Below are 26,857 nucleotides of genomic sequence, written 5' to 3'. Positions count from 1 at the left end.
CTCATTGGACATTGCAATTCTGCTCGAATTTAGGATGCTGATCTCTTTTATAGTATTTTACAAAAATTAACACTAACTAAAATTCTTCAAACAATTTCCATTGACTGTACGGCTTTCCTTATTGATTAGAAGCTATTCTGATCGTTTTCCGTGTTCCGCTTAAATGTGTAGGGTTCGCAAAAACTTCGACGCAATGACCCAAAAGGGATTAAAATAGATTGAACTAACATTCTATGCTTTAAAAAAAATTAGAATCGGTTCATAAATTTTGAAGATTGTGTCAAAACACAAGGTGTTGCGATTCTTATTTCGCTTAGTGTAAGTTTCCACATGTTTTTAAAAAGATTTTTTTCAGTCACGGCTCTACAACCCAAAAAGCCTTGGCCTCCAACCATTGCATTCATTGACTTCGTTTACTCCTTCTTGGATCTTTGCTTATTCATATATTTCAACTAAATTTGCACAAGGTCACATAAAATTTAGTGTGTCGATTATATTATTATAGTATTTACTTAGCTCTTGCATCGACAAGCTTTATGCTATAATTTTATTAGCTTCAAGAAACGAGCTCAAACGAGCCGAAACGCGCAATTGATTTATTTTGTTCGCTAAGCTAATCAAACTACCGATGGAGATTACGTCAATGAATCTTCGCCCTGTCAGGAAATTGGACACATTCTATTTCTCAAGCCGTCCCGCTAACACTCGCTACGTGCCCAATTGCAATTAAAGACGTCATTCTTCCCGCATACTACTACCCCCAACGCACCGCCCCACCAGTTTGTGCCAGGTGTTGCTTTTCCATCGGATACCAACGCCAAACCGCTATCAAGATGTCGAAATAAGCCTTATTGTCACCCAATCTTGTAATCATCGCCACCGACCGTACCGACAGAACCATCTCCCTAATGGTGTTTTGATATCTCATTTCAAAACGAAACGTTTACATTCGGCAACTCGCACGGCAAACAGGCTAAGAGCTTTTCCCCGTACCGTACCGTACACTTGGCGCAACAAATAAACGAAGCGATTACTTACGGCACCAGGGCACAATATATCTGCGGCACGCCGAACGAGTGCGATCATGATGAGTGCTCCCAGCGAAACATAATTACACTTTCAAGTCACAGAAGTCACACTTGACCTGATTTTCAGCTCCTACCGATGGAAAGCTGACTAAACCTTCCGATACCAATCCTCGCGCCTAACCCCGCACAATCGCACGAACCAAATCTGGTGAACGAAAACGGCACCCAGAGCACGTGAGTGTGTGGGGCAGATCTTATCTGTGATCCTTTTGGCTCACGTTTGCACGCTTCGCCAAGCTTCCGTTCTCCGCGGTGCTGGTGGTTTCCTTTGTTGCGAGCATCGAGCTTCACTTCGCCAGTAGTGTCGCTATTGCTAAACCTGAAGCGTTGCAATTAGATGAATGCATACGGTGCAGTGCAGGAATTTGATCGGGGCTACGGGGGGACGTAGTCGCGGCGTCAATGAGTTGGTAATAGAATAGCAACAACCGAAAACTGCAAATGATTGAAATGTGGAATTCTTGTGAAAATGCTGCAATCAGACGTGCAAACGAACATCGTGAACGTTGTTGAAATAATTCAAACATTTTAAAAGGGGTTAGCAAAGGTCCTTGCGACTTTCAAGTGTAGCAATTTAAGTTCGTAGCAGCCGTATGACAAGAGTGATTAAAATCGATCCTAATGCAGTTATGAGTCCATGGTTAGACCAATGATCTTTTAGATTAAAAAAAAAAACATAGTAAAACCAACTTTTTATCAACTTGAAAATGTTTTATTTCATGTTGATTGATGTTGATTTTATGTACCAGAATCTTGAACTTTGGAATTGAATTATAACTTTAAAATCTTAAGTGTGAAAAAACTCACATCGTCGAGGAAGGTGATCGCCATTTTATTCGTCTTCCAATCGGGCTTTATGGTAAAGCATCGAGTGTTATGGTATGGTATGCGACAGCTGATGATATCTTTACTGTGGAGCATTAAGTGTCAAAATCTCGTGAATTTTGGCAGTTCCTTCACTAAAAATCTAAAAATGCTTGTCCCATCGTTTGCCGCTACGTTTGTTCCGAATGGAGCTTGCTTTGACTTTAAATCACATTAGTCATAGTGCCCCTGTTTACATATTGAGCTTTTGGGTGAACTCTGTTTTATTCTCGCAACTGGCGAACATGACAAGTCGTCGATTTTTTTACAGTTCTCAGTGCAAAATGTAAACAAAGAACTAAATCAGCGCTGAAGAGTTCGCCTTATGAGGAAACGAGCATATAGTCAAGAAGATCGTATTAGATTACCTAGAATCTCTCGAAACTAGGAACCCACGGTAGATCATAAATATAAAACTAACCCTACTTTACTCCCGTTTAACGATCTACGAAACATAAATCTTTTACAAATCCCTATCTCGTTAAGAACTTCACTCAAAACCTTCTAGTCATAAGCAACCAACACTAAACGGCGCTATATCCCAGCGCTCGCTCAGTTGTGCCTCTGATCGCGCCTCATGTGCACTCCCATTGCGCCGACGGTTCGATGCAATCCGAACGTACTTGAGATCAGCTTGTCGTCTTGCTAGTGGAAACTGGTTGCCCTTGAAAATGGAACCGCTTCCTCCGCCACCAACTTTTCCTGCTTCCTTCGTGCGTACACACACACACCGACGTGCTGGACATCCGCTCATATGTTGACCTAGTCTGGGACCGGAGCACGTATGGTGTGTATGAGAACGGTCCACTAAATAGCCGCCGGACGGGGCCCTGCTGACGGGGGAGGGTTGTTTTAGCGAGGCAATACCAAATGCTGTTGAGTGCGTGGTTATTCGCTTGCTCCACCAACGCCACCAATGATCGTAGGCAAGGGTTTTTGTTGGATGATCGATACTGTTGACTAAGTTGCGTACTAAGTACTAACACAAAGCCTGCCAGATCTGGGCAGATTTGAACTCTGCATTTTGTACGTCCTATAATCAGAATTCAATTTGCGTGTGATGAGACGCAGTAAAACGTCGGTGTTTTCCAGCAGAATATTTGTTCCTTCCATCCAATACATCCAATAAAGAAAACATGGACTCATCTCTGTCGCAACTCTGCCAATAAATAACGCTTCACAATGGCAATTTTCGTGACAGGCGGCGGGCACAGCAAAGCGACCACAAAACAGAAGCACAGAAATTGGATTTAAAACCTCCCGAGACGTTTTCGAGATGGATTTCCTTCCCTTTTTTTTTCGTGTTCACCGTGCCGAATCCTGTATTCAGCACCTGGCAACATGCTCTGCAAACCCCTTCAAACTCCACGCTGCCCGTCTGAGGGCCTTGCGGTTGAGATGCTAATGTATGACAAATTCATGAAGCAATTTGCAGATCTCGACGAATTGCTTGCTTTGTCTTAGGACGACTGTCTTACACGAATGGTTGCTGGTGCGGTTCCGTCCGCGACACAGGTACGAGCATACCATCGGCGCTTCATCTCAACCGCTTGCAAACCATTACAATCGTTACACGTTGCTACCAACGCCAGCAGTGTCAGCCGTTTGCTGGAAGCTGGAGAAATCGAGCAACCGTCCTTTGATGGAGACTGCGAATGAATTATTCACTGGAATGACTTTCCAACATTCGGTCGTGCACACAGTGCCTCCGCTATATCAAACACTTGCACGAAATTCAAAACCGTTGCAGCAGCTGCATTTGGCAACTGGCGTTCGGTTCCCGGTCCCGGGATTAATATGGCGCGGTTCGGGCGTGAAGAGCATAATTTCTTGTGCTGCGCTCGTGGCCACACCAATCAAAACTCCACAGTAGCTAATCGATCGCACGCTGAATGACAGCATCGAAATGAGTTTTCTGTCGCGGGAAGTTCTAAATCCACCAGTACCTTAGGTTTGCGGTAGCGGCATTAACTGTCACTTGCATCGTATCGGTACTGCAGGAACGTCACTTAGCACGTTTTTGTGCTTTAAACACAACAGCAAGCTTGCCACATTAGTCATTTTTATGTTGCCACCGGAAAGCATTAGCATAAATATGTATTACGTTGTAATGGTGGTTTGGGGTGAATGTGTACACCACACGAGCGACCAGTTGTACCGGAAAGTAAGGACATAAACGCAATGGCGATACACATGGCGAGTGGACGGCCAAAGGTAGTCTACGTGGGAAAGCGACTGAACCTACGGATGGCAGTACATTTCCTTTCGGAGAAGACATATTGTGCAAGGGGAATTTATAGACAAGTTTTCCTGCGTTTCCCCGTGCCAGCGGACTAGTGCTGTGAAGTATTGCGTTGAGTGTAATACATGTTTAATCGTGTGGTATTGTATAGGACAGGATTTTTAAGTTAACGTTCAATTGCGAGAGTTCAAAAAATGCTCAATAAAAGACTCGAAGATATTTTTAAATGAGGTTTAAATAAAAAAAAACTGATAATGAATTTAATAATTTTATGCGATTACAACCAAACCAAATCATAATAATCTTCTAAATTTAAACAAAAATCGGAATTATTGTAAGTTAGTAATACGGCCTTGCAGTCCGACATGAATAAAAACCAAACTCTAGTTCAAATTGCGATAATTGTTTCGCTTACGATGTCATTGGCTGCAATACAAACAGTCACAACAAGCCTGTTTATCTTCCCTTTAACGATTTACCAAACATGACACGATCCCACAGACTATGTGCGAATGTGTTCAAACATACATAAACGATCATCTTCAGCGAAATCTCATCACGTTGATCAGCGTCAAACCCCTTAACAGTATCGACGCCGTTTTCCAAGACCTGCTGACCTGCCGCAACGTTCCACGGTCCATGCCTTGTGCGGTATGCGCCACACACAGAAAAAGGCATCCGCTGTACACCGTACACCAGGCCACACTGAAAAGGCACGTGCCCGCATATTATGCTCCGCGACAAACCCTCCCTAGGGGCATCCGAGGGCGTCACTCACCAGTGTTCACAGTGTTCACACATCTATGCTGCGTTCTGGGTCAGGGCCAGTTCTATGTCGCGTTCGCGCGTGTGTGTGTGTGTCTGCAATGTCCATCTTGTGACGAGGACGGGTGTAAAATCATTTGTCACTGGAAGGTACGGGTTGTGAAAAGTGGCACCTCGTAAATTGAACACCCATTTGCTGAGCAAATGAGATGAGTCTTCGGTGTGTCGCGCCTTATGGCTGATCAGCATCGCCGAAGGGTTTGCCCGATTGCTGTGGTGGTCTTGTGTGTGTGCTCTGTGGTCCCGTCCTAACACGGCACATGATGCGGGGCTAAATATGTTGGTCTTGTGCTGATGCTTGTGTTACGCAACGTGCGCATTACTCTCGGAGCGCTAGGTTCGTAGATGGTGGTCGCAAAACCATCTTCCTTCAGGTGTTCGATTAAGCTAGCCCCGGCAGGGCCTATCAAAGTCGGCCGTTGATCGTCGGCCGACCGTCGTCGTGCCGTGGTCGATGGACTTCGGACATGCAACCGTTCAATGGCCGAAGCATTGAACCAGTGCGTTGAATTCCTATTTCGACCGAGCCTATGATGCTTCGATAGTCGTGAAAATGAGTGCTCCTTTCGCCCGCAATGATGTGGATGGAAATCGATGTGCTCGCTTGCTGACGGAGATGCAACGGACGGAATGCACCGGATTCGGTTAATGGACTGCTTACATTAATTCGATGCACACGTCGACACAGCACTGCAGCTGCGGGGTGCTCAAGACTCAGTAAGGCGAATATGGAGGAAATTACTACGATTGATCGGTTTTCCATCACACGTCGCTACTCGGACACAAGTCTACGGTGGAATCATACTGAAGGGCCCGCTTATTTCACGGTGACGACAAGTGCGATTGCACAGCTGGATTATTGTACGAAGACGTTGTGTATGATTGAACTCATGGGTTTGCTGTTACCTGTGTAAATGAAACAGCTAGGTTTAAATTGTGTATGGTGATGGATTTCCTGCAATTTGTATTCAATTTGGTCTTACAAAGTGGTGTGATGATGACCAACATTGATCATTTATGTTTGTTTTACAGACTGGAATTAGACAGAAGATCAATAAACAATGAAGTCGTACTGATTTAATTTTATGTAATGACTGCTAAACAATAATACAGGAAACTCGGAATGAAAAATCAGACGAAACCTAACCGAGAACAATCTATACAAATAAACTTCACCTATGAGTTTTACGCTTTCATAATCAAATAATAGGTTTATGTATACTGCGGAGCTAGATGGTCATTTTTTAATGATTTTAAGTGCTCATTTTCTCCATTCCTGATCCATTCCTCAGATCTGGATTAGGTGAAGGGAAACCTATCGGAGATCGGGTGCCTACATCGATGAGAAGCTGCAGCCAGAGATCGAGTTTCCTGGAGATCTATTGTAGACCGCGCCATGTCACGACGACGTCCTCTTTAAAAGAGCAGGCCAACATGAGTGAGTGAGTGACTGATGTTTTCATCTCCAAAAAATATGTACATAACTCATGAGCAATTGTAACACTACCATGAATTGATTTCAAAATGGTCGATCAATTCCTGATCAGAACTTTGGTATGTACAATCTTTTTTAATATGCAGGCTTTGGGTTGTTAAGGTCTTATTGTAAAGCCTTTTGCATATAATACTGATCTTTCGAGAAAAAGACCAGCCTACAAGAATAATAATAAACTGTTCATGTCATCCAAAGCCTCAAATGAAACAACCAGGATGGGCTAATGCAGCTTTTGTGGAACTCATGTCCATGCTTTTACGATTTTTTTTTACAAAATTAGCATTGGTCACAACCACATTTCATGGGGAATGTTAATATACTCTTCTCTTCTTTTTCTTCTTGGCCTGCTCAGGGTTGAGTACGTCGCAAAGACATGGCTAGGTTGCCAATCCGTATCCAGGAAACTCGGTCTAGGACTGCAGTCCTCCATCCACGGCTGCATCCTATCTCCGACAGGTTTGACTCCACTTGATCCAGCCAACGTGATCGCTGTGCTCTTCTACGCCTCGTGCCGACTGGGTGGTTGATGAGCACCTTCCTGGTGAGTCTGACATCGTTCTCACTTGTCCCAGGAATCGTATCCTACCGATTTAGACTACTGTCAGGATATCATCACCGCCAAACAGCTCAGCTAGCTCGTGGTTCATTCTACTTCGCTACACTCCCTGCTCACACACACCACCGAAAAATAGTCCAATGATCCAAAGATAGTCCAGAGCTGATCTTGCGATATTCGAAGATGGATCCTTTCGAGATCATTTACCGTGAGTTAAATTTAACTTATGTTTGGTGAGTACCTACAAATTTATCTATGTCTGTTCTTGTTCATCTTGGCGTTAGGGGAAAATATGTAACCATAATCATAGAAATACGAAATATATAACAAAAAAACAGGTTTTCCTCCAAACCAAGAATTTTATCTAAGTCCTCCACGTCTTTTTTGTCACTACAGCTACGATTAGGATGTTGATCAGATAATTTCAATTTTCTTGATTGATTGTACCCCAAGCAAAGGAATGTTGGGCGTTTGGCATCCGCTAAGAATAACATAGCACAGGGTTCGATCACTCTAAGTTCAACTGCAGCTTACCCAATTTCGTTAAGCGATTTTATTACTTGCTCTTATTCTTAGCTTAATGATCTCCAAGGCCATGCCGGGAATGTTATGGTTATCTAGGCCGCTTAGTGCCACGTAGCTGTCTGCTCTTGTAAGAATTGAACTTGGAAATGGGATTCGGTACATAGCCGTGTCGGGTTTGAAATGACGTTGGTGCCGTGTAGAACACCGGATCATTCCATGTAATTTTATTTTATTTTCAAATCTAGCATTTACCTTTGTCATTTGAATAGAGTAAACATTTTCAAAGTATAAACCTTCTCCCGATGTATCTTGAAAAAGCAGCCCAGATAAGAATATCGAGAGTTCAGTATTAATCCCGAGACGCTTAGATACATCATCGTTGGTTACATTCGTTTCGGTGACCAAACACATAATGACAGGCGCTTTTCAAAGAACCTTTTACAAAAAATGAATCCAAAATCGAAGAAATCATCACGGCACGTTCGCTACGTTCGCTACCAATTTACAGCGAATTGCCACGAGCTCAAAATCAATTGAAAATCAATTTATCAATATTGATTCACTTGTAATCCGGCACCGGCCCGGCGTTCGAAGCGCGTATCTTCCAGGTAATTTGAAGGCGAAATTTTCCGAAAAAAGGAAATCGTACAACAACGAAATACCCCACGAGGAACGCCCCCACTCGAAACGCATCGACCAAAGCGTAATCGCGCGTGGTAAGAAGACCGGTAAGGTGAACTGTAAATCCCGGTCCCGGTGAGAGGAATACGCCAAACATATCCCAATGCCAATCCTTCCGCCAGCTGATGCCAACGGTCTCTGACAGGATTTACCATCGGTTTAGTCAAATTTTCTTGACAGGTGGAAACGTCGAACCAAAAAAGAGGTCGTTTCCTTTGCAAATGTAATATTTAGAAGCAAATATTGATTCGATGGAGCGTGTCGGTAAAAAAATAATAAATAATACACCAAGAAAAGAATGGTGGTGAAGAATTGCCGCATTATTGATATTCATGTACCGAAATGAATATCGTAGATGGTAGATGGAAAGGAATTCTCATGGTGCCGCTGATGGCTCAAATTCAATTTTTGTGTGGCAGAATTGACATTTACAACACTTTTAAAAATCTTATTTCGAACAACTTTAACGATTGTGATTGGAACATAATGCTTAACGCAATCTGGGTACTTCAATTATGTACTTAACAATAATGAAAATCAGTTTCAACTTGCCTAGCTATTTTAATCCGTTCTTCAATACCCTAAATGTACCAATTGAAAGTGGCCAACGTTCTCAATCTACCTTTGTGCGTGCTTTAAAGCTTGTTTCCCCTAGAAATTCTGCCCATCCTTTAAGCCTTGACAAAATGATTCTCCAACCAAAAAAGTGAAGCAAAAAACTTGCCACAAAATGTGTTCTACTCTACCGTTGGCTCACAAAATGCAAACGAGAATATGCTGCGGTAAGCGAAGAATGATTGATAATTTCTCATTATTAAATACGGCCCACCGGTTTGCTATCCCGGGTATCTCCGTCGGGACAACACACCCGCACCAAGTTTGGTAATGGTTTTGTCGTTAAATCGCTTCTACCAACCACTACCCCATTCCTTCCCTCTTCCCCTCCCTTCCCAGCTCCAGAAAGCACCAGGAAAATGGGGAGGAAATGCGACAAAAAAAGGCGAATCCCTGCCAAGCAATAGGCCTCCTTTTTACAGCCAATTAATTTACAGGTAACAATAGATTCTCACTAGAAAACCGAGCTCGCGGCCTTAGAAACCTACCACCTGGTTTCGGTTTCGGGATGGTAGGAAAGTTGCAGCCCAAGCCCGTGCAGCGCAGTGTGCGGAAAACGCAAGGGAAACTCGTAAACCCTTATCGTGGGGTAACAAATTTCACGACCCACTCGGGACCTTTTAGTGGTTCGCTGTTTGCGCTTCTTGTGTGGGGCGGAGGGCAGAGAAAGGGTGACGTGCGGAGGGAGGAAGGTAGATATGCAAACAATTGTCGCGCTGGGAAAAAGGAAATCTTTCATGTCAGCGATAATCTAGTGAAATGGTAAAAGATGATGCGTTTGATGTGGAGACGCGTTGCTGGAGGCGTTTGGGCATAGGCAGTCGGGGCGGCTGGACCAATAACCGTTTGCCAAGAGGGAAAGGGGGAGGATGGCAGGAAGGTGCCGAGGCCGGTTGTTGACTTCGAAATGAGAAGAAATGATTGAATATAGATTGGGTGTCGACCCTTTTGGCGATTAGCTTTTTGCAAGAACCGAACCAAACCCTTGAAGGGATCGAATTTTATTACTTTCTCGCCTAGCCACACTTGCTGGAGAGGATTTTGATTTTATTTATTTATTTTTTTATTATTAGATGCCGGAGAGCATTGGTTGTTTGGCTTCGTGTGGCCAATGTAATCAAACAGTCACCCTACGCTAAGGATAACAACACTGGTTTCCTGGTTTAACTGTCCACAAAGGATTTGCTAGCATGAAATATTTGAAAACTGTGTCTCTTTCTTAGTTTTTTACTTGTATTGTCTATTAAATTTTGCTTTTCTTGTTTAAGAAATTGAACATTTGGTTAAAGTTTCACCCAGCTCTGTGTTACTGGTCATTATCCTTTTAAGCGTCTACGGTTCGAAGAAGTAAAAAAAAGATGAAGAATTCATCAGTTTTTTACATACTCTATGTCTCATTGCTGTATGTGAGAAGTACAAAACTAAATGTCTATTCAGTTCAGGTTTTGTCACTCTTGGCAGGTGTTTTAGCGGAGAACATTGATGCTATGAACCTGTTCTCGATTAGGATCTCGATTTGTGATTAAAATTCCGATCCAGATTTCCCCCATGGACTTCATTTTGTTTGTAAAACTTAGCAAAGGGTTTTGAGAAAACAATCATATCATTGAAATCATCAAGAAATAAATTGTTAAACTTGTTTTGCTCATCTGAACAAAATATTGCTAAATACCTTAACAATATCAATACCCGATCTTCAGTTTTCAAATTCAAATAAATCGTTTATATAATATTTATAAAAAAATAATATTTGTAGATGGTGTAGAAAAATGATTTTCTAGATTTATTATAGTCCTGGTATTTGTTTCTATGAATCTGACAGTTTTTCGAGTAGCTTACGTGTGTGTTCCAAAGACGTTTTGAATGGCAGTTCTTGTTGAGCTCCTCTTCCTTTTTTGAATTTAATCATGGGTCAGTTCTGCTTGTAAAAACTATTGTGTATTTTTATATTTTTCATTGTTACTCAAAGATTTCTTTACTTTAGAAAGAAAAGAAAATTTCAAGTAAAAGTTATATACGCTACTCTTCTTGTTCACGCACAACGGTGAGACGTACACTTAACGAAGAGCAATTCGTCAAGTGAGTAGTGAGTTCACTGCAGTGAGTAGGGCATGAGTTTTACTGGCATGAGTGACACTCAGAAAATTATAAAAATTTAGATAATGAATGCCGCACTGAGGGAACCTTCGAAAATCGATTGATTCGCGTAGAAGCTCAGCTGCTGCCAAAACAACGTTTATGCCAAGGGCTGAGGGTGCAAACCAACACCGCCATTCATGCGCTTCCATTGGTGTTTACAAGTTGTGTGACGTCGCAAGTTCACGACCTAGCTCAGCCAAGGATATTGACCTCTGCGCGTCAGGCTAGTTACGCGTCTACCTTGAACGAAGCACCAAATTGTGAGTTAAACACCGAAAAACTGTCCTTCACACACAACACTAGTTCCACTGCAACGAAGCCAGCTGAGAACTTCACACACACACATACATTAGTAGCCGCACTGCACCGATGCCAGCTGAGAACTCCACTTACGATACCACTAACGATCATGATACGGCCACGCACACTACACTTCACACCGTTGCAGTAGATTTAGGGAAAGCTACTGCAAAAGTCTCTCTAGAAGTGCAGAAGTACTCTATTTAAGCATAAAATTGTACCGACGATCTCGATGGCTTGGTAGATGATCGATGCTGGCAATATAGGGCATCCGGGTGTCGCCGACAAGAAAGGGACAAGGATAAAAGCGGTCCATTTGTTTTGCATTCTAACTTGAAGACTGGTTCATGCTCGAGCACACCACAGCCCCCGGTTGGTCACTAACACATATCGTCAGTACACATCACGGGGAGTTTCAGCTCACGCGCGTAGCACAGCGGAATGCTTTAGGAAATTGTGAAATTACAGTAATTTGCAACTAACTTTTGTACGACTCATCACCTTCAATAGAAAATGTATTTGTTTACGTTTTTTGATGACGTTTCGTCATGGAGGGAGACGCACAATAGTGAGACATACACTTGACGAAGAGTAATTCGTCAAGTGAGTAGTGAGTTCACTGCAGTTAGTAGTGAGTTCACTACAGTAAGAAGTGCATGAGCGTCACTGGCATGAGTGACGCTTATGAAAAACTCAAAAAATTATAAATAAGGCAAAAATTAGATAATAAAAACCTCTTCACTGTTGTACTCCTGGCAAACTGCAAGCAAACTGATACCAAATTTCTCCGTGCAAAACACGTAGTTGGACTACGAGGGAACGGTCCGGGTGAAATTTGAACTCCGGTCTAGCCGAGTGAAGACCGGTGCCGCTGTCATATCTATCGCTCCTCTACTTTATCAGGATCACCCTTCTAGAAAAACCTTCTAGAGAGCATTCTAAACCACTGCTCAAAAGAAGGTTTTTGATAACTCCCTTATAAAATCTATCAAAAACCTTCTTTTGAGCAGTGGTTTAGGCTCTTCAGAGAGCTTTTTGGTTTTGTTTTGTTAGCAGGGATGTTTTCCTTTTATTGCTATTTCCACTTCAATCCCTTCCCACTTCCTCTTGACCTATTCAGGCTCTTTTATGTTACCATAGTCTCTAGAAATACTTTTAGATTACGAATAGTATTGTATAGCCTGAATGACAAACAAATAGTGATAATGATCATGGTTACTTTTAAACTCAATGCTAGAAAGAGCAATATAAGCACGAGGAAGTATAGTGCCCTCCTATCTTCTCACAGGATGTAAGTTTAGCGAAGAATAGATAGTTATTAACCGCCTGCGAAAATGGTTCCACATATTATCATAGTTTTTTATTTATTTCTGTAAAGTTGATGGTTTAAATCAAAAGAAAGGAGAATATTACACAAAAATTACAAAAACAGAAAGCAATACGTCCAGATCTTCCCTAATGAAAAAAAAACAAAAACAGAACAAAACTGACCGAGTCAGTTCAGGTCAGAATAGTAAAGGGGTTAAACTCTCTTTTAATTGTAGTATTTTATATCTACATGACCAAACATATTTTGCACAAACTAAATAATTTCAATAAAATAAACTGCATTTCAATTTATCTTCAAAGAAATTCTTCAAAAAAAAATTCTTTAGAAATTTCTCAATAATAAAAACACAAACAAAGAGCATTTTCTTCATATTGAAACCATAGGCTTTAAAACAAACATGCTCACCAATATTTGAACAGTTTGCGCTCACCGGTCTGCACTTGGCAGGCGTCAAAGCACAAAAGTTATTTTACTACCAAATGATTTAATTTGCAACTTCATAAATAGCTGGTGGCAACATAATTTGCATTTTAATTTCGCTAACCTGTAATGGGTTGCGAAATTATGAACCATTGCCAGCCTGGTGGTAACAAACGAGCTGGCAAGGACAGGTCGGGTGGCTGCATTTTTCAGCTGTAATTTACTGATCCGCCCTCCCGGTGTGCTTGATGCTTTGCTAGCAGGAGCAAACCGATGGCGCCTTTTATTGTTTTTCCCTGTTGTTCTCTCTCGCTCTCTCTCTCTCACTCATTCCCACGGAGCCATCAAAGGTACTGGCCTGGGGGTGGAACGTATCGGTTTGCCGATGATCGAAAGGATTAATTCCATTTTAACATTAATCACCGCCACACTCAGTAAATAAATCCATTTCGGCGTGAAAATCGATCGTAAATTCTTATCCCGGGCAATTCACACCATGACTCATTTGCTTGCAAAATTCGCAGTTAAGTTTTTTTTTTTTTTGTTGTCGCCATAGCACCGGAAATGGAATTGATTTTTCGATTTTCCACCAAATGGTTCCCCACAGGTCAATGAGTTTTACGACCCATCCCGTGAAACGGGGGAGGGAAGGTTGCGCTTCCACCTTAACCTTTCCGGTGTCAAAGAGAGGCAAAACAAAACAGAAATATACCGATGAGGATAAAAATTAATGATCAGGCGGGCATTTATTGCCATGTTCGAGCGTTGATGGAAGGCATCGGTTAATGGGCCCGATGGGATCTTAATTCAAACGAATGCTTTTTGTGTTCAAATAACAATAATAAAGTTTATAATCAGTGAAACTCATCGGGGGTTGAAGATGGGACAGCATGGATAATAGGTATCAAGGTGAACATAACAGCTCATCTAATATTGAGGTGACTTTTGAGCAGCAAATTGTAGGCAAATAGTAAATACAAATTCTATCTTTCGATGATAAAAAGATCCAAAAAACAAATTACTTACAGATAGGAAATCTTTTCCTAAAGTACTCATAACCATTTACAACCACCTGTACCGAATGTGTGCATTTCTAATCGGCAGCTAGTGCTTCTTAAAGGACCAATTTGGTTGATTTTTCTTACGGATTTTTTTTTTCAATCATCAAATAGAATCTACAAAGTTCGTCTTTACTCTCCACGCAACACAACAATTGAAATAGATAAACATAGACGCTTAAATTTGCATAAAAATTGCTACCCTTAGCTGAATGTTTCCTTCTTTTCAACTTCACAAACTCTCGCTGTTGCCAAAGCTGCCGAGTGGATGATGTCAAAATAAAACCACCTCTGCCGCGCGGTTTCCGTTTTTCTTCGCCTTTCCGATGCTGCAAACATCGTTTTCGGTACCGATGCTTGCAAAAGTGTACACATTGGCATAAAGTCTAAACCGTTTATTGCGTAGACACAGATTTTATGGACGACGGGCGGGCACACAGCGATTCGAATGGTCTACGGAAGATGGAATTTGCAGACGATCGTCATGATGGCACTGACTGGCACTGTGTGTGTGTGTGCGAGATGTATGTACGACTCCCACTTTGTACCGGAGTCTTTTCCAATCGTCGTGGAATGTCAACGTGGAGAGCGATGGGTTGGAATTTGTGTGCCATATGAAAGGAAGAGCATATTTTGTGCCGTTGGATAAAGAATGCTATCGGTGGCGCTACTTGTAAGACGGGCATAAAATCAAGGTTCGCTACTTCGTTTACGGCAAGCTAGGTTTTCCTTTTTTTAGTGCTTTCAAATGGTTTTCTAACGAGAAAGTTTGTACTATCGCGGGTGGGTGACAGCGATGTATCCAGTTTATGTGGGAGAACGTTACAGTTTGCTCGGCAGTAAATGGGTTGATACTGCAGACGGGTAAGCTGGTACGGTGGTAGCTACTTTTTAATGCTCTGCTTCATGTAATTTAGTAAGAAACTTTGCAATCGCATATTACCACTCGGCACAAAAAATCATCGAAAATGGCAAAATATTCTATATTGGTGTAGGTAATTCGGGTGGTTCGGTGGATGATGCCGTAGCGGTACCAGCGTTCACATGGCAGGAAGGGATAACGAATTCCGTCCGGATCGTGTACTTAGATAGCAAGGCTGATTATTTGGCCACAAGTAAAATTAAGTCAACGAATTCCAGAAATGGTAGGTCTCTAGTGGTAGTATCGCCACTAGTGATGGGGTCTCGGAACCGAAGCCACGGAACGGCAGCTACAATCAAAACCATGGTTCCGCCTGGAACCGTCCGAAGCCTATGGAGCCGTCCGGAGCTGTACGGAGCCGTTTGGAGCCGTCCGGATAGATGATAGAGCATCAATGTAGGTTATATCACCGTATCATGGACGATTTGAAGCGCTGCGAAATTTCAATTCATTCCAGCCCCAGCTAATTTGACGGCTCCAAACGGCTTCAAACGGCACCGAACGGCTCCGGAGCCGCTTCCAAAATTGGTGAAGTCATCCGGAAGCGATTCCGTTTTTGTGTCGAATTTACTCATCACTAATCGCCACAGAAGCATAAAGTTTGGGAGATCTTCTAAGATCCAACACAACTACACCCTTCATGACACCGCCATAGGTCGAGTGACTTCCGTGAAAGACTTGGAAGTGTGGCTGGACGAGACTCTCTCTTTTAACGTGCATGTTGATCATGTTGCGGCCAAGTCCAATAAAGCTCTGGGTCTGATTGTTAGACTGTCCTCAGAACTTAGAGACCCCTTATGTCTGAAGGCTTCGTTTTGTTGTTGGGTCCGATCTACCTTGGACTACGCCGCCGTTGTCTGGTCTCCCCAAGGCTCGACTGCAATGGCCAGGCTGGAGAAGGTGCAGCGAAAATTCACACGAGTAGCTGTTCGTCGCTTCCTTGCAGGTTTATCAACTGACCCCTCCATCCTATCCTGTTCTCTGTCGACTTCTTGGGCTGGACTCTATTGAAACCCGTCACTCCCACCTCCGATCATGCTTTATCGCAAGTCTCCTCTCCAATGATCTGGATGTTCCTTCTCTTCTGTCAGCCATCCCCTTTTATGCCCCATTCCCGCCGTCTACGCGGTAGACCTCCCTTAACACATTCCATCCCGCCATACGCGATACGGTTCAAACGAACCTTTTTTAAGAGCGCCTTCAACAACGCGTACCACCTGTTCGACTACAATGTCTCCGTGTCCCATTTTCGTTCTCGTCTACGTGACTCCTCTTCCTTGCATCCTCGTTAGTGTCGTGTGCATTTTTTTCAATCCCCCTATTGTCCCCCTCACCATCCTTAGTAATTATGACAATTTTTGTGTGACCCATGAGGCAGACAAAATATTAATCTAAAATAAATAAAATAAATAAAGAAAAATAAAATGTCTTTTGCTTTCAATATTGCTCGAATCCTGCTTCTTCTAGGCTTTTCTTCTTCTTGGCCTAACGATCTTCTTGGTTCTGTCGGCCATCGAATGGCTTACGAGACTTGCCGATACCACGTAGTTGGTTAGTCAGTCCTCACTACGGGGGGACGGTCCGGATGAGATTTGTACCCCTGTCCTGCCATTTGAAGACTCAGGCCGCTGTCGCCTATACCGCTGAGCCTCCTCGAATTGCTTGAATTCTAACCATTAATTCAATCATTCAAATTTAGGTTTTGTTAGATTTTTGTTTGTGCTTTTACTGTCACAATAAATTAGGTCTTAGCCATAAACCGAAATTTTACACACCTTCTAAAATCCAATCGGATAGATTCTTCGGTAGTAATCACCCGATGGAAACATTACGATGTAGAAGAATGATTTGCAAACAATCCCTTCCTTTGGCGTGATAAATAAGCATCCCAAAGATCCCCCATAATCGCTACTAATAACACTGTCTCCGGATGGATTCTAACATTAGAACTCTATCCACCCTTTCCTCATCATCGCACGAAAGCTACATTTATTACCGCAAAGGGTAGTACTGTCAAAAGTCATCGTTCCGTCATTTAAAGATCGTGCGAATCGGTCCCGCAAGGTGCGGCTGGAACGGTACGCCATTGGACAACACATCCATCGCCCGTTCGGCGTTGCTGCCGTTCTGTACAGTCACAGAACTCTTCATAATTACCCGCCATCGTGAGCTTTATGCCGATCCAATCCGTTCGTACAGCCATCGACCGTCGGTGACCTTCGAATGCGTTTAGCACACACATGGGGGGGATGGTTTTTTGATCATCTTTTGCCTGCTGTCGATCGATGCTTTAAACACGCAACACACAACCGTACACATGGTGTATGGTGGCGTGTATTTTTAGCCAACAGACGATTCGAATCATTCGCGCCTATGCTTACGCAGAGTATTACCTCGCATCGCGATTCCACTGCTGAGTAACTTCACTCCACACAAGCACCGAAAAACCGACGAGTGGATTGGAGTTTTTGTTTTTCTCCAATCTTTGCGTTATCACATTGCCTCCAGTGTGTGTGGCAATGACCATAAGATGGTGGAAGGTAAACCAAAAGTCATGCATCAGGCAGGGCTACACGCAACCTACGCGTGCCACTTGCTAAACGTATATTAAAATTGCGTTCGCAAACAGTGATGTGCTACCACCGGCCGAGTAAAGAAGTGTCGGCACAAACAGCGATCGGATGGGAACGCATCGCATTTAATAAACAAAGACCGTTTTTAACTTTCCAACCGTTTCCAACCTAACGAACCATCATCAAGTGTGATTCCTTCCGCAGTCGATGTGCGGCCATGCGTTGTGGCGCATGGCCGCACATCGCGCGCGGTAAACAAAAACCCGCTTAATGATATCAAAAGCGATAATAGTGTCAAGCCCCCGTTTCCCAGTCATTTCAAAGCCATGCATTGTGTAAAAGTGCTGCACGACCGCGAGCATTGGCATGCCACACCGGGGGGAACATATGCGATTATTTTCATTAATTTACAAGTTCAGTGCTAAACGCGTAATTACATAATTTTAATCGTGCCGTGTATAAGCGGCCAGAACAATGCACGAGCCCGCCCGTGTGCGCACGGGATTTGATTGCATGTTTGTGGAGCGTGGGCGGATGTCCAGGGGGCAGGTAGGGCCCGGTGCGTTGCTTCAACAATTTATGATTGCATTCCCATCGTGTAAAGCTTCAGACAGTGGGCTGTGTGTATGGTGAGCAATGTAGCTAAAATGACACACACACAGAAAAATATAAATAAACGTAAAGCATACACACCTGGGGACGGCTGTGGGGTGCCCGATGGTGCATTAACCCACCCGCTTTAGCTGTATCCCCACCGTTAACCCATTCCTTCATCCCTGTTCGACTGCTGGAGCGTGTGGCAATTGGGCGGGCAGTCAAATCAAGCATGTAAACAAATGTAAGCTTCACACTCCATCACCAGTACAAAGGTACGATGTTATTTTTAATTCGCGTGCCTCACGGACCGCCTATGTCGCACCGGGACGGACATCCGCTGGCGTAGTACGAGGCGCATCGCACATTTTCGGCAGCCTAAGGGGATGGCAAGTGGAAAATGGTTTAAAAACCACCAGGCTTCAGTCACTCAAACCATAAAAAAAAAACAAAAACCCCACCCCACCGGGCTCCGCCAGAGCTTTGTTGGTATGCCGGTGCGTTCCCGCGGTCGTCGGGTGCGGTATTCTAGGACCGTTAATTAAAGTCTATTGCTTTTTGCCACCGCAATCCCGCAGTATCATAAACCACACGCGCGCGCGCGTCGTGCGTTGGGGTGAGTTTTGTGGGAAAATGGGTGGGTGGGCTTGAAGCTTATGTAGCGTAAATACTCCGGCAAGCAGAATTTCCCAGAGCCGACAGCAAAAGACTGTCACTTTTCCACAGCAAAATAGGTTTCTTGCATACGCGAATGTGAATGTGACTTTTTTTTGTCGGTTACGTCCCTACAAACATGCCAGTAGTATCATCCAAAATGAGTTAATGATTCGTACTGGCATGACTTTATCCATTAGCAGGGATATAAACATTCGCTGCAAAAAGAGTGGTCACAAAATAATAAAAAAAAAGTTGTATTTTAGCGAACAATTTGCTCATGCTCGTTCTGGTGGAAATAATCAAACATGCTTTTCGTGCTTGAAACATTGCTTACCGAACATGAATTAATGAACAGAACAAACAAATAAAACGAAGCAAATGCACATCGAACACGGTACATGGAGTAGCATCAGACATCCGAAACTTTTACGTGTAGTAAAAGTTTAATTTGAACCTTAAAAAAAAAAGGATAAAGGGTTTTCCCTTTTTGCTGTGAATAATTTTGGAGTACATTTTTCTTTGCTCATCTTCCGTCCATGGTACACGTCCTTATATATAAATTTAAACCCATTGCAAGTACAACTATTTTCATGTCAAAAATAGCTTGCACAAGCACCTCGAGATTGATTTGAAATTGTAATTGATGTGAAATGGTAACTTTCAATTCTCGCCGCGTGAAACGACACGCGATTGAACTTGATTTATTTGCCCAGTACGCCGGTGCATCCGGTGCATCTACCGGCCTTCCGGACAAAGCGTGTGTTCGCTTCACAAATCATCACTTCCCGTGCGTTATAGTGAAGTCCAAAACTCTGACATCGATTGTTTTTCTTTTTCGCAATTTTTCAATTGCTGACATGAACGCCACACTCGTTTCCATCGGTGGATTTGATGAAGCGCAGAGTAATAAAGCAAAAAGACTAATCTTCCGGTTCGCCTATTTCAAATCATGCGGACAGAAAAGTCAACATTGCATCATTTATGGCGCTGTTGGGATTGCTTGCTGTACCTAAAAATAGCCTAAAAGTTGTGTGTATGGAATTTGTAAACGTATAACTTACCACCAAACGTTGCGCGATGATGCTGACGTTTTGATTGATAATTCCTTTACTTTTTCTATCCACTGCAGCAGAACACACGCACACACTGAAATTGTTTTCCAATATCTGTAAGTTAAAAACAAACAAACAATAAATTAAACTGTGTTTGCGTTGTCGTTCTTTACTGCTTTACAACCTAATACTTTTCCAACAAAACACGTGTTTCATAACACAGAAATCATATACAAGAATTTACCAATCAACGCGAATATTATGAAGATCAGTTTTTATTAACCAAATTTGTTAACACATTTCAATGTGCGTTGTGCAAAATTTTTTGGGATCCTGCTTGATATACACACGCCTTCAAGGAATCCCCTTCAAGGCCTTCAGGTTGTATGTAACCAAACAACCTATTTACGATCATCATGTCATCACTTAGTGCGATTGGTCATATGCCACTTGATGCTATTGGTTTTCACTACATGGCACCATATGGGCGGCCTTATGGTGATGCTACAACGGAGCCAGCCTTCAAATGACAGGACCTGGGTTCAAATCCCATTCAGACCGTTGTCCTGTAGTGAGCCCTGACTACCCAAATACGTGGTGGTATCGGCAGTCTAGTAAGCCTTTCGATGTCCGACGCGATCTATAGAAGATCGTTAAGCCAAGAAGAAGAAGGAGTTGCATTGTTTATATGATAAGTATTCCTATCCCGATACTCTTCTGCAGAGTGGCGAACCTGAAGATCTACACTTGGAAATTGACTTCAAAATGGCCTAAGATATTAAAGATCGGTCCAAGCTTTCGGTCTAGGTCCATGCACTAATAAAACTCCCTAGGAAACTAGTAATTTCTTGGCTTCACCGATGACATTGACATCGTGGGCAAGACGACAGCGAAGGTGAATACCTGCTTGCCGGAGGCTCTGATCGCGATAGAGCCCGAGTGTGAAGCAGCGTATTAGTCAACCGGGACAACCTCGAGGTAGTAGAGTAGTTCTGCTTTCTTGAGACTGTCGTAACTTCGGATAACGATGTCAGCAGCGAAATCGTGCCTACGGCTTTCACCGTCTGCTGAGATCCAGAAGACTTCGAGACCGCACGAAATGAGGGATATATCGCTGATTCGCCCGGTGGTCCTATATCACGCCACGAGTCTTGGACCATTCGAGCGGAGGATGCAAACGCTCTTGGCGTGTTTGAGCGTCGCATCTTCCGGACCATCTTTGGCGGTGTGTTCGAGCATGGAGTGTGGAGAAGAAGGTTGAACCACGAGCTTGCTGAGCTATACGGAGAACCGGACATCCTAACGGTAGTAAAGACCGGCAGGATACGATGTTACGAGGATGCCGGACTCATGCCCCGCCAAGAAGGTGTTCGTCAGCGCTCCCCAGTTCGGCACGAGGCTTCGGGGAGCACAGCGAGTTCGTTGGCTGGATCAGGTGGAGGGAGACCTGTCGGAGGGATGGGAAGCTGCAGCCAGGGATTGGGTTTCATGGAGATCTATTGTTGACCGGGCCATGTCACGACGACGTGCTCTTTCGAAGAGCAGGCCAACATGAGTGAGAGTGGGTGAGGAAACTAGTGCAATCGAATGGTTGTAGTGCAAGGAGAGAGTGTCAAATATGCTGTAGGAATAGTTAGAAACGCATCAGGGAATAAAGAAAGGGGCCGGACTCTTAAACGTCTAAGATTCTAAGATCTTCTCTTAGAATTGAATTGACGATCAATCCTCTGACCGTGATAGAGAACTGGAAATCACAATTCCAGTTGACAGCAACGATCTCGAGATGGTAGAGGAGTTCTACTACCTTAGTGCGATCGGAATTACAGGTAACAACTGAAGTAGCGAAATTCGGGCACTAAGTGTACAAGTCCTAGACTGGACCTGGCACAGGACTTCAATGCATCCGCCATTTTCGAGCGGTGGATAATAAGGACTATGCTTGTCGGTATGTGCGAGCAGGGCATGCGGAGAAAGAAAATTAATCGCCCTAGACAAGTTGATGAACGGTGTAGATATTCTACATACATCTTGGGAAAACCTCAGGAATACGATGAATTTGCGTTGAGAATGCTAGACTCATGTCCCACCATGTAGGTACTTGTCAGCAGTGGAGTCAGTCAGTGGAGTCAAGTGGAGTCGAATAGGAAAATGGATGCACCCGTGGATGGAGGAATTCAGCACTTACAACTGCTTAATAGAGCGGACCAAGAAGAATGACGTTTATCAAAACATTTGAAAGTGATATAAACCGTGGAGGATTACATAATACTCATAAATATAATGTTCGTACGTCCATGCGTGAAGAATCGCCGCAATACCGAAGCAACGGCAGAAATAGCCTCAATGTAATATTTACTTTTATTCCATAATCATTCAAATGTTAATCAAGCTACACCGACTACGAACTCGATGCTGTAATTGAATCACACTGATTACTTGGTGACAACTGCAGATGTGCAAAACGTATTGACTGGCAAGGATGTACATCGGCAAGGCGACCGGCGTTCATTACCGTAGGTCATGAAACGATAACTAACAGCTAAATTGTAGCAATTAATTATGCATTCCTGCATCTTTGCCCATCCTTACCATTCCCGTACAGCAGCCGAAAAACAGAAAGCGCTCGCAGCGCATTTTACAGCAACCTCGTCCGTCCTTTTCGCCTTAAAGACGCATAACGATAAGCTTAGCACCCGGGCACCCTAACTCACTCCCGAACCTGAGAAAGGTTTGCCGCAACAAAACTCTCCCAGTTGGAAAGGCGTAGCTGAAAGCGAAACCATTAGCACTAGAGCGACGATGGTACGAGTTTGCATATTTATACTCTTAAAACTACTCATTTTACTGACTTCTTCCCGAACCTATCTCGCTGGCCACGCGATTCGCCCACACATCTGTTCCTCGTGCAGTTGCACCGTGCAGGAATGTAAAACTAGTCAAACCAGTCCGTGGGGCGCAGGGAACGATAATCCTTGGTAGTTGATTACGACCTCCGGCATCGTCGGCTCCGTTTTCACAAATCCAATCTATAAGGGGAACGACTCGAGTTGCCGGGAAGTTCAACTTCCCAATCCTTTTGCCACTTCCCGCAAGGACTATCGGGTTTGTTGTTAGCGTTAGCAAGTCAACGTGCAGTAGGGCATCGTTCGACGAGCCAACTTTGGACTTGCCAGGAATCATCGAGGACGAAGTACGCGGCAGGTCACTGGTAAAGGTACTCCTCATGCAACTTCCATCACCAGGCACACTGACTGAGTGGTTCCTTTGCGCTTGAACAGATTTAAGTGCACTCGTGTGCATCGTTTGGATAACGCTCTTTCGGACAGACTAAGGAAAAAGTGCATCAAAAAGCCAACACAATACGCGAACGAAAAACTAGACTAACATTTCCAGGGCAGCACAGCACAGCTCTCCTTTCACCGGACACGTCCCTTAGCCGATCCTCTTGGAAGAAGAATTAGCTCACAAACGGTGGGGGAACGGATGCGGGCTGCCCTTTTGGAACCGTCCGACTTTGGCTTATGCTGCTGGAAACGGTCCCTCGAGAGCTAGGTTGACAGGCGAATGCCGTAAGCGATTGTCTGGATGCTAATTTAATTAAAATGCTCCGGGTTGATGAGAATGAAGCAACCCGAAAGTCCGGCTGCCGAGTCCGAGTGTCGACGGGGATTTCTTTTTTTCTTACTTTCTTTCTTTTTTGTGTCAGCCACCTCGACTGACCAAACGGCCAGAATCCTCATGGTCTATCCTCACCGGGACACGGATCGCTTGTGCATCTTCAAGAGGCTATCCGGCAAATGTCCGAAACCTGACACGCCGTTTCGTTCGGATGTAACGCGAGTGTGAAGATAGGCATTGGATACTCGTTTGTTTTTTTCTTCTTTCGCTATAGACAGCAACAACCACCAAAACAAGGTCAAAGGTTAATTGGTTTCCACGGGGAGGGATTTTGTTTCGGGGCGCCATTTGCAGCCTAGCGGCAATAACTTCAGGACACAAAAAACCGATATCCTCAAGGATGGTTCGCCGTCTTGAGCCTTTTATTTTTCTCACACGAAATGAAAAGCTCCTCGCTTTCGGTGGTGTTTTCCATTTTTTTGGTGCGCGTCCGTTTGTTTCACTTTTGAACAGCTTCTTCTCTTTTTTGGATTCAGCTCGTGCAACAGAATGGCGACTGATAAATGGTTGGCCGTTTTCCACCCCGTACTAAAAGGCTGACCGGCACAGCTCACCTTATGACACTTTTTTGTGTGATTTATTTATCCCGCCGTCTGTGGAAAAACGGTCAACTGTACTTTTTTTTTTTGTATGTCCGTGTGCTTTTCGTGTTTTCCAACGCCACATTGTGCCTTGCTGTGTGATATCATAACCCTTCCGGTGCGTTATGACCATTTCCGGTCAAGTGTGACCAGACCGGGAAGGAGCTGAATTTGATTTCAATTTTGTGTAGCAATTTAGCTGCACGAAGGATGGTGAACTTATTAAATTGTTTTATTTCTTTTTGACCTTGTGTGGAGAAAAATGACATAAACTTGTATAAAGTGTCAAAATAAGAGAAAGCGTGATTAAAGCGTGAAAGGTTGTGCCTTTTGCGGGGTTTGGATAAATTAAATTGTTCTGTGCAAAATCTAAAGATCGTTAATTGTTGGACAACTACAGAATCATATTTTGTGCATTGAATTTATATTCCAAGTGCTCCAGAACATTGTATAACAATTGTTGTTTCTAAGCCTGATTGTTTCTTTTTCTTCTTGGTCTTGCTGTATAGGTTGTGTCCTCCTTTGATTTTGCTACATAATCCAAGGCATACTGTACTGTGTTTGAAAAAAGAGGACTGAAAGTCCATATCTATGTTATATGTTTATGTTTATGTCTTCGTTTCTATGTCTTCATGTCTTGTTTTTTTGAGGTTTATTTAGTTACTTTTTTCATGTTTTATTTAATTATTGTTTTGTTTATTAAATTTTAATTAAAAAATTTTCTTCATGTTCGTTGATAAAGTATGTTTTTCTATTGTTTACAATGTTTTGAGTCTATTTTAGCTATACAATATGTAGTGTTCATATTGTAGGTTTGTAGCTGTAGCCACGAATACCACGACATTGACCACATCCTCTGGTCATGTGTAGAGTTCGATGCGGCTAGACCCGGACTCTTAGCAGACGTTCGGACATCAGGAAGATCCCTGGCGGTGCCGATGCGCGATATCCTGGGACAGAAGGACTATGAATATGCTTAATATGATTATGTTTGATTTCGCCAAAGACTTGGAAATCGTCCTTCGATCCCTTTCCCTCTCCCTTCCCGTAGATTGTACGCAGTATCGTCCCTTGGTTTAAAAATAAAAAGGTTGGCTTAGAAGATCTAAGATCGTAACTGGCGACCTTGTTGTTGACGTGATGTTTGGTTTTCGGCTCACGCGTTTTGGAGGCGTCAGGATCACTGAACCAATAGAATTAGGTTTGGACGACATGTAGTTGTGACTGGCAGCTTTACTGTTGGCAGAATACGTGAGTTAGATGCTACTGTAGCTTCACAAAGTTGTAGTGGCTTTCGGACTCGTGCGTTCTGCCGATGGTGGGGCCGCCAGCCACAACATCTTAATGCTTGCAACGACATGGAGTGGCGAACAAAGTATCCGCAACAAAGGAGGTTTTCTTGGGAGCCAACAGATAGTGGCCACGGTGCCGTGTGCCGTGCTCCAAACCCCTTAGCGGAAATAGAGAGGACAACATCAGAACCATACCTGGCAGCAACAACATCCACAACCGAGCTCACCCGGGATAAGGTGCACTTGAATTGAGGGAGAAGGAAATGTCTACTCTTCAAATAGCATATAAGTTTTATAAATTGTAAAGCTAGATATAAGACAAGATTTAAAGCAATACGACCTGGTCGTCATTACGAAATTTTAACAAATGTATATCCAGGAATAGTTTTGTTTGAACTATTTACCTCCTTTTCGATTGTTTTCCTACCAAAAAGTGTTCTGTTCCTTTTTACATTTCGGTAGTTGTTTTCCTGTTTTATTCTGAGGTCAATTTATTTTGGATTCCTATTCTCTTCAGTGTGTTTTGAAGGGTTTGGACGTTTGCGTATCTATTGTTTTTATATTAGGGTTTTGTGTTCCTATTTTTTAATTTTGGGATTTCTATTTTGTTTTATATTTCCTTGGATGTGGTGCTTTCTTGGCGTTTAAATTTTATTTGGTAATGCTTGTCCTAGGCCTGATTGCTAAATGTTAATCCGAAGCATATAACAATAGTGGCACAATTCTAGGTGTTTTGCATTTCCATCTTGAGCTATCTCGTGAGCTCAAGATGGACCAGCATCATGGAAAAGAGCTGAAGAAGAAAATACTAACCGATATCGAAAATTACTTTCAGACATCTATTACATCTCGGTCATTTGCCGTTGCTTGAGTTCCCCGTTCAAGGCATCTCGATCCCTATTACTAGTTGTGTACTTTACCAGAAAATTGTGTAATTCAATAAATCCCCTCTACAATGTATGCATGCAGAAATTGCTGCCAAAAAAAAGCCAACCTCATCTCACAAAAAAAGACATAACATTCCAAACAGACACGTTCTGGTCGTACCCGATGTAGATACATTTAGCTGACATAAAATAGAAAACACCAAAGAAACCGGCAATGAGGCAGAAAAAATATGCACCTGTACCATGCTTCGTATGCCTGCCCGTCCGGTAACGATCAACTCCGAGACACCTGAGCGTCCGAGTGTGTCTGGTTTTGGTGTGTCCGGCAATGTCCAAGCGACCGCAACCGACGGCGTTTCGGTTTGCGGTACATTATGTATTTATGTAGATGGAAATTATAGTCCGAACTTTAGGTCAGCACTAAATTAATTCGTTCCGGACGCTTCCCTACCTTCCCATGATGCCGTCCGAAACAAATGACTC

General features: G+C 43.2%; 2 protein-coding genes across 2 annotated transcripts in view; both read right to left on the bottom strand.

Annotated features, from left to right (window-relative positions):
- LOC126556345 (signal peptidase complex subunit 3) overlaps positions 1–3,643 on the bottom strand; it is a 586,951-nt gene extending 583,308 nt beyond the window's left edge. The window contains exon 1 of the mRNA XM_050211602.1: positions 3,639–3,643. The gene's annotated coding sequence lies outside the window, so the exon portion shown is untranslated. The remainder of the gene's footprint in view (positions 1–3,638) is intronic.
- Positions 1–26,857, bottom strand: part of LOC126556214 (glycerol-3-phosphate phosphatase-like) — a 231,494-nt gene that overhangs the window by 166,220 nt on the left and 38,417 nt on the right. The window lies entirely within an intron of this gene.

The sequence above is a fragment of the Anopheles maculipalpis genome, chromosome 2RL (assembly GCF_943734695.1).
Source record: "Anopheles maculipalpis chromosome 2RL, idAnoMacuDA_375_x, whole genome shotgun sequence".
NCBI classification, from domain to species: Eukaryota; Metazoa; Arthropoda; class Insecta; order Diptera; family Culicidae; genus Anopheles; species Anopheles maculipalpis.
The sequence above is the reverse complement of the archived record's forward strand: the minus strand, read 5'-3'. Positions and strand labels throughout refer to the sequence as shown.